This window comes from Platalea leucorodia (assembly GCF_965183815.1).
Source record: "Platalea leucorodia genome assembly, chromosome: 7".
Lineage (NCBI taxonomy): Eukaryota > Metazoa > Chordata > Aves > Pelecaniformes > Threskiornithidae > Platalea > Platalea leucorodia.
Window position 1 is genome coordinate 45959085 of NC_138829.1, and position 16530 is coordinate 45975614.

The 16530-nt window shown below is 37.1% G+C and overlaps 1 protein-coding gene across 2 annotated transcripts in view; it reads left to right on the top strand.

The window, feature by feature from the left end:
* Positions 1–16530, top strand: part of FUT8 (fucosyltransferase 8) — a 127674-nt gene that overhangs the window by 17620 nt on the left and 93524 nt on the right. For both annotated transcript variants that reach the window (XM_082317402.1, XM_082317401.1), the window contains exon 2: positions 8519–8595. The gene's annotated coding sequence lies outside the window, so the exon portion shown is untranslated. The remainder of the gene's footprint in view (positions 1–8518; positions 8596–16530) is intronic.

Genomic DNA, 16530 nt, shown 5'->3' on the forward strand with positions numbered 1-16530 from the left:
CACTATTAGGCACCATCAGGCACCTAACAGACAAATTTCAAAAAGGTCTTTCAGATTTTTCTTATTGAAAATCCCTGACCACTTCTTTGATCTTAATTGCTAGAATCTCAGCTTTGATAGTCGTCTTGACCTTTGTTGGAAGATCTACCTTTGATTAGCCTGTGTCTGATAAACATGAAGCTGCAGCGCTGTCTTGCCTCAAGGGAAGCAATGTTGTGTCTTCCTTTTTTCTCAGCTTCCTGGATGCTGAATGCTGCTTGCATCTGTTCATAGCCTTCCCATGGAGCAGCAGTGGCAGCAGTATGAAACTGATACCATCTTTGAAAGCTGCACAGCTGCTGGTGTCTTTCTGAGTCACTGCACTGAAGTTGACCACACTCTTGTTAATGTCACCTTACTGTTATTTGACCAATCAGTTAATAAAAGCAGAGTCACTCAAGGTGTTTGACGATAGACTTTGGAATAAAATGTTAGGATTTTTATTTGGTTCTTGTTTGAAAAACTTAAAATGAAAGATGAAACGATGTATGAATTCCTAGTATAATTTCCATAGCAATATCAAACTGTGTGCTCGCTGTGGGCACGTTTGAAGAACTTACCTTTTTAAGAAGGAAGGAAAGAAAGAAAGAGGAAGGAACAGGGTAGGCATCTAAGGCACAATAGAAGATGCCATTTCTTTCTTTTAATCTGCTGCTACATTAATTGTTTCGATGCATACATAAAGGATTCTTAGTAATTCTGTCGGTATTGGTATTTCTCTTGTGTGTTCACTTCTCCTTCAATATAAATTTCTCTGATGCTAAAAGACTGAGTAATGGTATTTGTAGGGGTAGCCGGTATTTGTAGTGGGTAGTAAGGTGTATATTTTTTAATTTTTTGAAAACTTTATTTCCTTTATATCTGAAGTTTGATAGGCTGAATTAAATCCCACAGTTTAAAATAATCCCTCATAATTAATAGCAAGGACCTCTAGCTTTTTTGTATAAACATGAAATAGAAACAAATAGATTTTTTTTTTGCTTACAGCTATGTTCCTTTTTGTTGTGTTTTCAACATCACAATTGTTTATCATTGACATGCATGGTACTGTCTGTCTGCTTCTGTGAAGCTTGCTGATTTATATCTTACTTTTTTTGCTGGGACTGTCAAACATTGTATTCATAGCCTTGTCTTTTGATAGGATAGGCTTTCTCTTTTGAACTAATTACTGTAACCCATAACAAATAATCATGAGACTGTACTGCACAAACAGTTTCCTTCCTCATATTCAAACACAGGTTCATTTCTTATTGAGTTTCTTGACCTTATTTCAAGAGAACAGGTCTTGCCAGCATTTCAGCCTTTATTTCTCCTTCATGTTGTCTGTATTCTCACTTAACAACTTTCTTAATTGGGCTTTCCTGACAGCTTTTTTTCAGTCTTTTCTTTCAGTAGCCTGTGTCTAGAGAGAGTGTTCTCTCTGTGTGATTTCCTTGCCTCTAAATTTCCTCATTCTTTTGGTTAAATTTCTAAAGATGGTTACTACTGTCCCCTTTTCGTAGTTTTGTGTACTCTTCCAGATTTTATCTGCACTTAGTTTTTGTTTCCTTAAGCTGGTTTGATATCAAATCCCTTTTGGCTGCATCAACACTAATGAAGTGGACTATTGTCTGATATTGAGGACAGCTGGCATGGATTGAGATTTGTCCTTTCTGTTAAACTCTCAGCCTTCAAAACAGGTAGCTGCACGTGCAGTACCATTTGGAAGTTTTCCTGGCCATGTGATAACCCTCAGACTGTTCCCAGAGGTTGGAAGAGTGCAGTTGGCCTTTATCAAAAGTGTTTGAGGGCTTGTTCTAAGGTGATGATTTGCATTTCGGTGTCTGGGAAAGTTTCAGGCATTAGTATATTGATGTAACCTTTTAGGTTAACTTCCGTAAAGCCAATAGGCAAGCTAGTTACCAACTAGAGGTTAACTCATTTATATCTATGATCTGCTTCCTGAAAGGCCTATCCTGTGAATCATTGATATTAAATCTTGTACTTTGAATGATTCTGTTAGCTGTCTAGAAAAAAACCCCAAACAACCAACCAAAACTAAAGAACAAAAAGAAACAAACAGCCTCTCAACAGTCCCTCCAAACCCTCATCCACTTAAATTTTCTTGTTTGGTAATTTATAGGAGATCTACCCTTTCCTTCTCACTGTAAATTTCTCATTTTAATGTTACATGGAGTGTTTGGCTTCTGTTGTATTCTGGATCTCAGAACAAGTATACAAACCTTAGATATTCAAGACAGGATTTCCTGCTCCATCATCTGTATCTGTCCTTCCTGAGCCAAGTATGCCTTCTAACTTTATGTAGTATCCCACTAAATGTGTTGTGTCAGTTGAGTCATATTTTTGTTTACTTTCTGAGATTTCCAGCTACTATTGTTTTATTCCCCTTAGTTTTTGTATTAGTTTACAGAGATCAAGGAAGCTCTGAAGATAGTCTACTGTTTGCCACCTTGTCCTCCCTATGACCCTTGAACTAACCATGCTCGCCACTCATCACTTTGGAACCATGATCTAGATTGCCATTTGTAAGTCTTGTTATTTTATTCAAAGGTCTTTGCCTTTAATTTGCTCACTGGTGACATGAATGACAGCAGATTTTTAGCTTGCCAGGCTGGGAAGCACAGATGGCACTTCACATGGCTGAGAAGAAGTGGGACTCTGGGGAAAAGAAGCATAACATATGTTTTCCTGGATTTGAGGGAGCTAAGAGAGGTCCAGTGCTTGCAGTGTTTTTCCAAATTTTCCCCAAATTTGCACTATGCGTTCAAGTGTGTAATGTGTTAGCAATGTCACTGTAGCATACGTGAAACTTTGTAAAGTGAAAAATGTAGGGCTGGGGGCACTGAACAACAGTGACCTGTCTTCTGGGAATATTGGGATGTGTCAGGTAAGTTAATGTGTTTTTTAAATAAAAGGGGAAAATGAGTCAAGTAGTTGGGCCAATGTGTCTTGAAGGAGGGAAGCAGGAAAGAACTCGAGAACTGCACAGTGTCACATTGGTTTATTACATTCTGGGTGACCTACCTCCTAGCAAGCAAATAGGTTAAAAATGTGTTTATATTTGGGATGTTATTTAATAACTCAATTCTTAGTTTGGCCCTTTAATATGTACATGAAAGAAATCAGTGGATTATATACTCTCCTGTGTACTGTATCCGTTTCGTAGACTGTTCTTGATTTATGCCTTGAAAATCCATTATGTGTGAAAATTTCAATATCATGAAGAGACTTTATACCTTCTAGCAACTGTTTTATATTTTCTTCTGCTAAGGATAAGCACTTAATGATACTGAATTTTGCTCCTCATTATTATTTGTGCCATTAAAAATGGTGTACTCTTACAACAAGGTCAAAGTGGCAAAGTCCTATCTGATAAGGGAAAACAAGTGTGAGGAAATCTCTATTAGGCTTGTTTTGAGGAATTTTGAGGAATAATGCTTCCAAATCTGTATCTTGTTTGATTAAAGTAGAATTTCATTGAACAATTATATGTCCTTCTCAAACCTGTGGTAGTCAAAACTTGTTTGAAGGGGAACCTTCTCTACAAAATCGAACCGCAGAAAGAATCCCATGCATTTCACTGCAAAACAGCTAATTCCTGAGAGCCTTTCTTCTGTGTGAAGTAGAAGTTAGATGATTTGGCTTTGATCCTTGCATGTTGCCAATTTGAGTATGTTCCAGCTTTTCTTTAGCTCTTAGCAGTAAGGAATCTTAAACTGAAAAAAAAAAAAGTTTTAAAAATATATATCTATAAAATATGTATAATATATATAGATAATCTTACGTATATATTTTTTTTAATACATGTATTAAAAAGATCATCTTTTCCTCTGTTCTCCTGGGATGCTCTTTCTTTCCATATTTGTTTAAGGAAACTTGCTTAGTATCAGCAACTAACAATGATACCAGACAGATGGGTTGATGTGTATCAGTTTTTCAGCTAAATAACTGTTTCCCCACTAGAAAACCACGTCCTCTGTGTCTTAAAACTGGAAAACACGTTCTGAGCTTCACTTGGCTTACAGAAGGAATAATTTTTCATTTGTTTTTCTTTACCAAACATGAAAAAATGTTCAGTGTAACATTTTAGCTGATTTTTTTTTTTGTTTTAAGTGGTTTTGTTGTTTAAATGGATTCTTTTCTTGTAATATTTTCCCTAACATAGGTTCAGTCACTTCTCTGCCAGCTACTTGAAACCGTAGAGCCAGCACTGAAATAAGAAAGCAGCTTCACTAAAAAGCTGGTCTGTGTGCTTCTGAAATTGTTTATACTAGAGAAAGCAGGATTATCACACTTAGTAGTAGAGGATGACTTATGTGTTTGGAGTAATAGGAAATCATTTAAGTTTAATTAAAAAAAAATAAATTGCAAATTCACATGAGTGCTGACAAGAACTCCTGGTATCACTAGACTGGTAATCAGAGGTAGATTGTTGTATGACCCTGATCGTGATCTGTTTCCTTCTCAGATGATGTGGCTTTGTGAGAGTAACGTGATTCTAAGACAAACCAGCTGGTTTCTAGCTCTTAAAATAGATCATTAGGACTAGCCGATAAAGCATTGGTTGATTTGCATTTAGGACAGTATATAGCTCTGATCGCAGTCACACTTAGAAAAGATCGAGTCATTTGGAGAAGAAAGAACTGTTAGTGTGATTATGCTGAAGTTGAACTTGCCTTCTTAAAGGAGAATGACAGAATTCGGCAAGTAAAGCCTAGGAAGAAATAAGAATAGTCTTTATTGGGAGTGAGGGTGTATATGGGAGAGAAACAACTGAAAATAAAAACATTTCAGGGATAAACTTAATAACAAATCTTGTTTCAAAATCAAAGAGTGAGGTCTAGTCTTACAAAATCAGTAATGGGGAGAAAGAAACTCAGTAGTTCAAGATGATGTTTTATATGGTTATGTAAAAAGACTGTGTAAGATGACAAGGTTGATCCTGGAGTCAGAAATTAAAAATGAGCATATGAGATTTCTTGGTATTGGAATAACAGAAATCTCTGAGAAATAGGATAAAGCAGCCAAGAAAACATTTGATTGTTATTTGTCATAAAGTTTCCGATTTTACAAATTCTGTTCTTCAGGGCTACCACTGGTATCCTGTAGACATCAGAAGGGAATATTTATTTTTTTATTTTTCTCTTCTTGATGCATAGTTTATCATCTTCTGAAGCAGAGGCAATTTGCCATTGACTAAAGGTGGGATTTTGACTGAGATGTCTGATTCTTCCTGTGGTATTGGGAAAGTAGTCCAGGCCTGGCATATGGGTCTAGAGTCTGTGTTCAAAGTTAAATCAGTTTGCCCCAGTCAAATGGGGAAGGGAGCAGGGAAATGTTTCCTCTCTTCTCTCCCCTGCCCCACCCCTCTGTATCCCTGGGGTGATGTCGGTATTTTCATCTAGCAGTTCTGTAGTTGCAGGCACTTACAGTGTGGCTGAACATCCGTGAATTCTATTCTCTAGCTGTTGTGCATTCAAGTTTTGCGTCTTTTCAAAATTCAACTTAAATTACATGAAAAGTGTTGATGAAATGTTTTGGACTTTGTTTTGAATGGGTACTTGTAATGCAGGAGGCTGGATTAAACACTCCAGGCATTTTTGAACCCTTTATAAGGATATATTTTTTATAAGTTGATTAATTTTTCTAAAAATAAAAGGTTGTGACTAGTCCATGTTCACCCAGCAATTCAATGTCAGAATTGGGCATATAACTAAAATTTCCTATCTGCAAGGTCACTTCATGACCTTTATCTCCAAAAAGATCTCTGCAAGAGGGGCAGACTTATCTGGAAGGTACCACTGCCTAATTAATCTAGTGACATTTGTAAATGCTGTTGAGGTGATTGAACAACAAATGCAAAGATTTTTTTTAAATAGTTGTAGTTTTTGCATTATAAATAGAATTCTGTTTTCAGGGGTGTATTAGCAATATTATGCTGGAAAACTGTAAGCTTTTCGGTAGTTTTAAAGTTTTGAATGACTCAGAGTAGGTTGACTGTTTTTTTTTTCCACAGATCCATAAAGAGATCCTGGAATAGACAGTCACTTTGCAGAAGTTGTGATGATCTTGAAACAAAGGGCTTTATTTCTTTCCTCATAGTGATAGATTTATGGATGGAAAAAAAAATTGCTGGTCTCCTGCATCTTGATTTCAGTACAGCATTTGTTACTTCTTTGTGAGTTACTCTGAGCAGACTATGGGCTACAGGAAAATATTCTAAAACCAGTGTATAGTTGGTTGCAAAACAATACTTGGAAATCAGATTAAAATTTCGTTGTCATACAGGTGGAATCTTTTAAGTAGAGCTACAAATGACTTGACCAGGCTAGACTGGACTGTTTTATATTAAACCAACTCAACATATTTCACTGGTTTGTCATATTTTTTTTTTTTTTTAATTATTCACATTGTGGACAAATTTTTCCTGGAGCAGAGGTATAAACTACATTGGAACTTTGTTTTTTTTCCCTCTCTACTTTGTGAACAACTGTTAACTAGCTACTTCACTTCGATGGTATGTTAGTGTGGAAAAAAAAAAAAAAAACAACCAAATATTCATGCTTTCTTTTTATTGTTCTGTGTGTTTTTAGATATTTTAGGATACCACAGTTTAAAATTTTGGGGGGCTTTTTGTAGGGCATGGTGAATTGCCCTGCCTGATAGGACTCTGGCCTTTTGGTACTGCCTGTAATTCTGTTGCTTACAGATAAATCAACTTGTAAATTTAGTAATAGTTCTTTTCATTACATGAAATGTAAACATTTCCACTTCATGTTTACTATGAGCCAATCTGTCTGAATCTATTTTTCCATACATATGGCTCACATAATATGCTACCTTCTATCTGGTATTGGGGTTGCAAGTATGGACTTGTAAGAAGATACAGCATAATGCTTCATATAAAATTAAATGTAACCATCATTCTAGATTGTGCTCTAATGGGTTCACCATAGGGCTAGCTTTTGGGACAGCTGGGTTCCATATTCAGTTTTGCTTGGCTTCCCAACTCACCTTCAGCTGATAGTTTCATCTCTCCATTTTTGTGAAACAGGTAGTGTAACTGATTTGATGAGAGGTACAATAAAAGAACTCGTTTGTTTTTTCTGGAAAGCTAACCCCCTAATGTTACTTTTTATACATGGGGTAACAGTGTTGTATTTTTTTGATTGGATTTCTAAGGTCCTTTATCACAGGAAAAGCTGCATCCTTTTTATTGAGTGCCACCTTAGTTGAAGTATACCCGAACTATCAGTCTCAAATGGAAATGAAAATAGGCTATCTCACTCTTTCCCCCAGGCATTCCATTTTTGGAATTTCATGGGCTCTGACGTTGTAGGTGCTGATTATTTTAAATAATTTATTACATGAAAAAGAAAATAACAGAATTCAGTCTTTTTAAAATTTTTATCACTGAGCTGCTTTTGAGAGTTTTAGAGTTGCCAGTTCACCTTGTTCATTTAACAGTACAGCTGCTGAAGCTTCTCTTTGAAATATAAAATCACGTAATTTTCATTCAAAAATAAGACTAATTTGGCAGAATTCTCATTGCAGTAAAAGACAGTTATCTGAAGCATTTATCATTTTCTCTTCACTCCTATTCCTGGTACTATTGTTGATTTAATTGGTTTCTTATTTATTTTCCTTACCCAGTTTTATCCCTTTCCTTAAAGTCAGGTTCACAAATTAGCTTTTTCAATGTCCAGTTTATTGCTGTTTCCGACTCTGATATGTGCAGCTTTTGATTGCTTTTCTGTTAAATTGGCCAAGAATCAACACTTAGTTCAGTAGTATACAGCCATTCTGAGTTAGTGAGACCACTGTTATAAAATGATGTAGTAACTCCATGCCTTGATAACCCAAAAGTAAGATTTTGTTTAAAACAATCTACGATGTTATATATGGTCCACTATGTTATGTACAAAAATAAACAAGTGGTACAAACCAACCTAATTTGCGTACATCTGTTCTAAAGGTAGAGCCTATTCTTTTCCATATGGAAACTATTTCAGTTTGAGGGGTTTACTATTTTAATTTTTGGCATCTGGTTTTAGGATCTTGATCCTATATTTTTTCTCAGTGTTTGTTTTTTTTTTTTTTTTTTTCTCTAAAGCCTGGCTATATATATCCCAAGAATGAATCCATTGCTTTTTTTCCCCTTGCTTTCTTAATTTGTTTTCACAGATGCCTTGAGGGTCTATACTTAACCTTTGTTGCATTTTTTTGGCAATGAAGCAGACCATTTCTATTTTTTTTGGACTTCAGTATAAATAGAGGTTGTTCATACATATAAATTTCTGTTTTCATAAGAGTTTTGCTACAAGTCATCACAAATCACATAAAATTCTGAGCATTATTTTTAATAAGAATGTTTGCATACAACTCTTGAATGCTGCATATAATAGTCAAAGGATGAAAACATGGATAAAGACAAAAAAGGATAAAACGTAATGATTTTCTTTTCCTCTTCTACTTTCAGAGAATTGCCTAGGCTTCAAAATGAAAGTGAGGAAGAAGAGTCTCCAAAAGTATTAAGTTGAGCAATAATTATTGCTGGTAAGTAAGTACTTCTCTTCCTCTGTGATGTTGCCTCCACTGGGACAAAAACTAGATGTAAAGAAACTAGATGAAGACCTGTGCTACTTAAACAGCAACTGAAAACTGCCCTTCTGTTGATATATCCTTGTCAGCTGGAAAAGGCAAACTTTGCAAAAGAGAGGTCAGGTCCTTTGCTTTTATGTCAGATCACTGACAAAATTGGGTCAATCAGACACCCGTTTCACCTTTCTTTTCTCCTTACACCCATTTTTCTCTCTTCTCTTTGCCTCTCACCTCTAAAAAGAGAAATTCTTTGATAGATTCATTATGTATCCTCTGTCTTATGTACAAAGCGCTTATTCTTTGGCAGTATTTTTGGGCCCTTTCATCTGTATTGAAGATATTACATGTATTTCTCAGAGATAAGCAGTACTTCTATAGAAGTTGGGCACAGGCCCTATTCCATGAAGTTTCTCTGAGAGTTATAAGTAACTAAGCCATTGTGGCTGGAAACTATTGTGTGTTCTGGGATATCCTAGATCCAGTGCTAGGTTTTCTTAAATGGTGATGAGTATTAAAAACGTAATACTACAGATTCTTATGTTTTTGAAGGTCTATGCAAGTACCATAATACTCACATAAATAAATAAATATATCCTAAAAGATAAATCTTAGAAGAACAGTAACTCTCTTCTCTTTGAGAAGTTGATTAAAGAATGAACTTCACTGAAACATGAATTCAGGTGTGATCTTGGAAACTAAGCATGTTATGACATTATTATTTTTTGATGCAACTGTAGAAAGACTGTTATGATCAGTATTGTTAATTATGGTAAGGATAAGAAGGTTGTGAAAGTTTCTTGAACTTTCACAATTGAACAAATTAGACTAACAGCTCGAGCAAATCTGTTGCAGATGAGATGCTTTTACTGTGCCCAACTTCAGTAATGGTTGTCAAGCTGAAAACATGTGAAGTAGTCTCAATTATTATGATTTATTTATACAGTCATAACTCTTTAAGCACTTTGTTAGCTTAAGAATTTAATGAATGACTTAAAAAAAAAAAAAAAAAAAGAAAAAAAGAAGTGGGATTTAAAGTGATGTTCTGAGGACCTCATGGCCAGGACAGGACAAAGAATAGGGAGTCAAAATGAATGGAGTCAAATCCAGTTGGCGGCCGGTCACGAGTGGTGTTCCCCAGGGCTCAGTACTGGGGCCAGTCCTGTTCAATATCTTCATTGATGATCTGGATGAGGGGATTGAGTGCACCCTCAGTAAGTTTGCAGACGACACCAAGTTGGGTGGAAGTGTTGATCTGCTGGAGGGCAGGAAGGCCCTACAGAGGGACCTGGACAGGCTGGATCGTTGGGCTGAGGCCAACTGTATGAGATTCAACAAGGCCAAGTGCCGGGTCCTGCACTTGGGTCACAACAACCCCATGCAGCGCTGCAGGCTGGGGGAAGAGTGGCTGGAGAGCTGCCTGGCAGAAAAGGACTTGGGGGTGTCAGTTGACAGCCGCCTGAACACGAGCCAGCAGTGTGCTCAGGTGGCCAAGAGGGCCAGTGGCATCCTGGCTTGTATCAGGAATAGTGTGGCCAGCAGGACCGGGGAGGTGATAGTGGCCTTGTACTCGGCACTGGTGAGGCCGCACCTCGAGTGCTGTGTTTGGTTTTGGGCCCCTCACTACAAGAAGGACATTGAGGTGCTGGAGCGTGTCCAAAGAAGGACAACAAAGCTGGGGAAGGGTCTAGAGCACAAGTCTTAGGAGGAGCAGCTGAGGGAGCTGGGGCTGTTTAGTTTGGAGAAGAGGAGGCTGAGGGGAGACCTTATTGCTCTCTACAGTTACCTAAAAGGAGGTTGTAGTGAGGTTGGGTTCGGTCTCTTCTCCATAGTAATGAGTGATAGGACGAGAGGAAACGGCCTCAAGCTGCGCCAGGGCATGTTTAGGTTAGATATTAGGAAAAACTTCTTCACCGAGAGGGTGGTCAAGCATTGGAACAGGCTGCCCAGGGAAGTGCTTGACTCTCCATCCCTGGAGGCATTTAAAGAATGGATAGATATGGTGCTCGAAGACATGGTATAGATGGACTTGGCAGTGCTAGGTTAATGGTTGGACTCGATGATCTTAAGTGTCTTTTCCAACCTTGATGATTCTATGATTCTATGAATATGGTGGTAGCTTTCCAAGCATACAGTTTCTGGTTAGGTTTCTTGAAACTGGGTTAGCTGTTGTAACTGCTTACTGTTGCTGAAAGGGGTTGTTTCCATTTCCCAAACCCTGTTCTCCATATCTAACTCCTGCTGAAACCGGCTAACTGATTTATCGCGCAAACCCACCAAAAAGGTGGCTAGTTTTGTTTCTTGGTTTGTGGGTTGAATCAGCTCAGATAAGCGTTCAGAAAGTGTTAAAGTGGTGCAAAGGAAGAAATGAGACTCTGCAGGGAGGAGCAAAGAGTGTGGGAGCATGACCTGTTGCTTTAGGCAGCAGCCACTCGGTGGATCTGTCCAGCACTTTGTGGTGACGCTGTGTTAAAGTTGCTAGACTGGAAACAGATGATTTGACTTCAGAGAAGAACAGATGTGGCTTCTGTGAGAGCTTTAGACTAGAACTGGCTCATCTCGCCAGATCCCTCCCAGCCCTTGCTGTTAGTAGGAGTGGCCTGTCAATACCAAATAGAAACAATGATTCAGAGGGAAAAAATCTTAGCAGATAACTAGAAAATCTGTAATGGTCATCCTGTCTGCTGTCCCCCCCCAGCCTCATGTGAAATATATGTGTGCTTCAGGCCCTGGAAATGAATGAAAAGTACATACGAAGAACTTGCATGACTTGTCCAAACCTCACTTCTTATCAGAATTGGCTGGTCCTTTGCACATGATGTTACATGATACAGCAATTCGTCTGTGTCTTAGTCTACAGTTTCATGAATTAAAAAATTTTTTTGGTTTAAGTGTGAGCCTGGATGCATGCATATATGCTTGCTTATACTTAGTTTTTATACTTCATTTTGTACTGTGTTCACACTACCTTAATTTGTCTGTAAACTGTGGTGATGGTTGCACCTTTTGTAGAGATGCAGTCCTTCCTTTAGCAAGGACAAAGCACAGTGGCTGAGAACTGCGTGAAACCTCTTTTTGCCTTTTCTGTTCAATTTGTGTAAGAGGATAATTAAGAGGATTTGTGCAGGTCTATAAACTGCAGTGTCTGGAGCACTAGTTAAGCCAGTGGTTTTGTATGCATTGCTCAACTACTGAGGGAGATTGAGCAGTGAAGGAAAGCTGAGTTTAATGTTTAGGTAAGATCTAGGTAGTTCTGGTAGGTTGAGGCAAGTAACTAAGTAATAGAGCGAAGGCGATACCTTTCCCGTATTGATTATGCAATCTCTGGATTGTGTTGGATTCCTGCTTCCTGTCAGATTGCATAACAAACTGCATTCAGAACTATTTTCTGCTATCAGAGTCTGGCTGGGAAAAACTGTATTTAATCCATCTACCTATTTAATATTTTTTTCTTGATGCTTCTCATATGTAAAAACATTCCTATGGTAATCTTTCCCTTTTTTTTCCACATCATATTTCACACTTGGTCTAATCCATTCCATCTATGAACTGTGGTTTTGTAGTTTATTAAAAAAGAAAAATCAACTGGGCATTTTTTATTACATTCTAAAATACTTTCTTATCCTTTCTTGGACATACTGTAAGTCAGATTTATCCGTGATAGTCTTTTGAAGATAAACTAATCTCTGCAAAAGGCCTTTATATTTTGAGTTTTAAGGTTTATTTTAGGGGCACCTGAAATCTTGGATAGATATTCTTTATTTCTATGTATCTATGTAATATTTCTATGTATTTCTATGATCTAAATAGATCAACATATGATTCCTGAAGGAAAAGGAAAATATCTTTTCAGAAGGGTGTGTTGCTGATCTAGCCCTGCCCTTTTTATCAGGATCAAAACTGGACCATCCCTCTGTGTTTCTGGAGTGTCTACTGTCTTTCTTGCTTACTACTTTCCCCCTTGCCTGAGGATCAACAGAGTCTATTTTTTGTTCTAACATTCAGCTTCAGTTCACTGTTTTATTCTGGTAGTCATTTAGCTTGGGTTCTTGTTTGAAAGATGGCTTATTGCTTGGCTGGATCTCTGAAACATATTTTTTTATTAGAAGTGCGTTCTATGTAGGTCAGTTCTGATGCAGCAGCACAAACAACCATCTTTTATGTCTTTTTCCCCTTTCAAGAAAAGAGGTTACTAATGTATCCATTGACTTGCATGTTTACTGCAGTGAAAAATGATACCGGAGTCAGTGACTGCAGAGAAGTTGGAAGGTTGGATTAGGATTTAACATGAACCAACAAATTAGAATGATATGGGAAAAATGGGATACAAGCCATTAAGGGCAAGCTTAACATACTGTTTTTAAATTAAAGAAAAATAAAATAGGCAAATCCAGAATAAGGAATGGTTGAGAGTTCTGAAGAAAAAGATTGAGGCTTAAGAGCTGACCTTAAGTCAACAGTATCATGCACAAAAAAAAGTTCTGAAAATGTAACATCATACCAGGATAAATAAATGGAAGCACTGTCATAAAACACTGTGTAAATCTCTCTGCTTAACTTAGGGTAAAATGGAGTCAACTAGCTCATTGTGTCTGGTTTTGAGCCACGCGCTTAATATGTGCAAACAAATCAGAATTACCTTGCCAAATTGGAGAGTCCAAAACATAATAGTACCGATGATCAGAACACTGGGTCCATGACCTGTGAGGAGATGTTGAAAAAATTGAGGCTGATTTAATACAGAGAGTAAGTGCTGCTGTTCTAGGTCACAAAACCTACTAAGCTTACATTTTTACCAGTGAAGATAAATGCAGTGTGGCTTGTGAAGCACTGCAGTAAACTGGGAAGAGCATATGTCTGTCTTAGGAAGTTCATAAAAAGTAGTAAGACACATGAGCATGTGTGATCTCATCTTAGAGGAGAGGGGTGGTCTAATAACCTTCTGATAACCTTATTACATTTTATGATTTAATGTCTAGTTTCTAGCTGGTTTTTTTTTTCTCTCCCCCCCTTCCCCCCCTAATTGGCCATCTCTCTTGTGAGCGGAGCATGGGGAGAACAGCTTTTTGCAAAAGATGCCCAGAAACAGCATAGAATCTCTTTCTGCATATTACAATAAGTTTTTTGTTTTTACATTTTTTTTAGCTTAAATATTTTCTTCCAATGGACCAGGTACCTTTTGATCTTGAATGCATCTAATTTTAAACTTAAATATTCCAAATCTAAAACATTGACTGTAAATTTGGCAGACTTAGAGATGGTAACCTGATGGATATTATTTGGCTATAAATTAATAATATTTTTAAAGTGCCTGAAAAATTGAATTTCAAATATCATTGATAATCTATACCTTTTTAAATGTCTGAGATTAGACTGTTACACTAAACTAAAACTAAGTGTTGACAAATTTTTTAAGGAGGCAAGATCAGAGGAAATAGCCAGACAAGAAGTCTATTTTGTCTGGAATATGTTTCCTGCTTCACAAGTTCCTGCAGTTAAATAGGTGAGGAACTATGTCACAGGATTTTTCTGTTTTTTAATATGAAATACAGAGAGTTGGTATAGCCAATTCTGATGAAAGTATCTGTGAGTTATGAATTTTTATCTAATATTATAATTTTAGATAAAATGATAGACTGGGGGTGTTAGTCTTGCCCACTTTTGTTGTTTATTAGAAGAAATTGTAGTTGTCATGGAGAGAAGAACAGAATGTGGATGAATGCCAAGGCTACATCTACAATATAGAAATATTCTGCTGTTGTTTTGCCTTTGCTTTTTTTTTTCATTTTTTAATGATGTAATCATACTACACTGATAATTCAATACTTCTTTATTGTGTCTATGTTTGGATTATGTTAAATGGTGGCTAATAAACACTTCAGAAATGGCAGAACCTGTTAGCATAGGGAAATCTTCATTTAATTGTTTTTGCACTTCAGTCTTGGTTTGTTTTTTTTTTTGGTGACCTCTTTTGTTTTTAAACAAATGTTGAAATAACCCAAGTCTAAAGGGAATGGGAAAAGTAGATGCTTTGCCAGTATGTAGGAATAAACCTGATCAGGACATAGGTTAATTATAGGGTGATTCACTTGAAATTTATCCTAATGATACTGTCTTTTAATCAGATTGATTTTTCCTAAAGATATTTGTTGTAACTCATGTTAACTGTATTAAAATTGGTTAATGAATCCAAAAAACTGTCAGTAAACAGGGAGCTTTCAAACCCTAAGGAGGATTCCCTTAAGGCTGCATGACAGGGAGTTCTTGGTCATTGTCTTTGCTGACTCTTGGGGAGAATATATTGCTCCTAATAAATCTCTAAAAGTTGTAGTTTTAAAGATATAGCAATTTTAATGACAGAAAGAGATCACTAACTGTGAAATTGCTTGGCAAGTTGAACTTACTTGAAGAACTTGTATTTGGATGGAGCCAAATGTGTGATCCCCGGTCTAGAGACTAATATTGTAGATTGCACTTACAGATTAGAGACTATTTTTTGAATAAAACAACAGCAGGAGGAATGCAGGGGAAGTGGTATTACTGCTGTATACAATATTAATGGACCATGGTGGGTATATTATGGCTAGATTGGAGGTCTAGTCTTCAGAAATAATCTTAGGAAGTAGGAAGAGGATTAGCAAAGGGCTATAAGAATCATTCAGATTCTGGGAAAGTGCATCTCATTTTAGAGATTTAAGAAGCCTATTCTGTTGATAAGTTTTGAAGATAGGTACTTTAATCCTATATGAAAGGGAATTGGTAAAAGCTGAAAACAGACATGTTTGCTAACTAACTAGTTGAGCAATTTCTCTGGGAATCATTCATTCTCTCTCATTTAATGTGTTTGAATCACATGGATGGCTTTAGTAAAAGATATGTATTACCTTGGAGAAAATGTGTGATGAATAGGTGACGTGAGTTCAAGGAAGCAGCTTGTATATATTGTTTTTATGTTCTTGTGGAAGCTTGACGTTTTCCCTACCCTCCCCGGCAACATCTTCTGGTTGTAGCTCTGAGTATGTAATAAGAAAAGGAAACAGAAGAACTAGCACTCAAAGCATCTTAAAAACCTAGTTGGCCATAAAATGTCCATGAAACTAAATAAGCTATTGTGTTCTGGCAACTAGGTAGAATTTCTGGTTATGTATTACCAAATCGATTAATTGCAAACAAAAATATGTCACAACAAAGGCCATAAAAATAAAATACATTGGAGATCTGAAATACTCTTTGAAAGCAAGATAGTAATTAGTTGGCCAAACTTAACTGGTTTTTAAGCCCGATTTGGGAGGTAAACTGGAAATATGAATGGTACAAAAGGCATTTCTTGTTTTTTTTGTTTCTTTTTTTTAAAATTTTTTTTTTCTTCTTGTGTTGTTTCAGAAAAGTTTTCAGCAGATGCCTTTTCCATGCCATAGAATCATAGAATTATTTAGGTTGGAAAAGACCCTTAAGATCATCGAGTCCAACTGTTAACCTAACACTGCCAAGTCCACCACTAAACCATCTCCCTAAGCACCATGACTGCATGTCTTTTAAATACCTCCAGGCATGGGGACTCAACCACTTCCTTGGGCAGCCTGTTCCAGTGCTTAATAACCCTTTCGGTAAAGAAATTTTTCCGAATATCCAACCTAAACGTCCCCTGGTGCAACTTGAGGCCGTTTCCTCTTGTTCTATTCACTTGCTACCTGGGAGAAGAGACTGACCACCCACCTCACTACAACCTCCTTTCAGGTAGTTGTAGAGAGCGATAAGGTCTCCCCGCAGCCTTCTTTTCTCCAGACTAAACAACCCCAGCTCCCTCAGCTGCTCCTTATAGGACTTGTTCTCTAGACCCTTCACCAACTTCGTTGCCCTTCTTTGGACACGCTCCAGCACCTCAATGTCCTT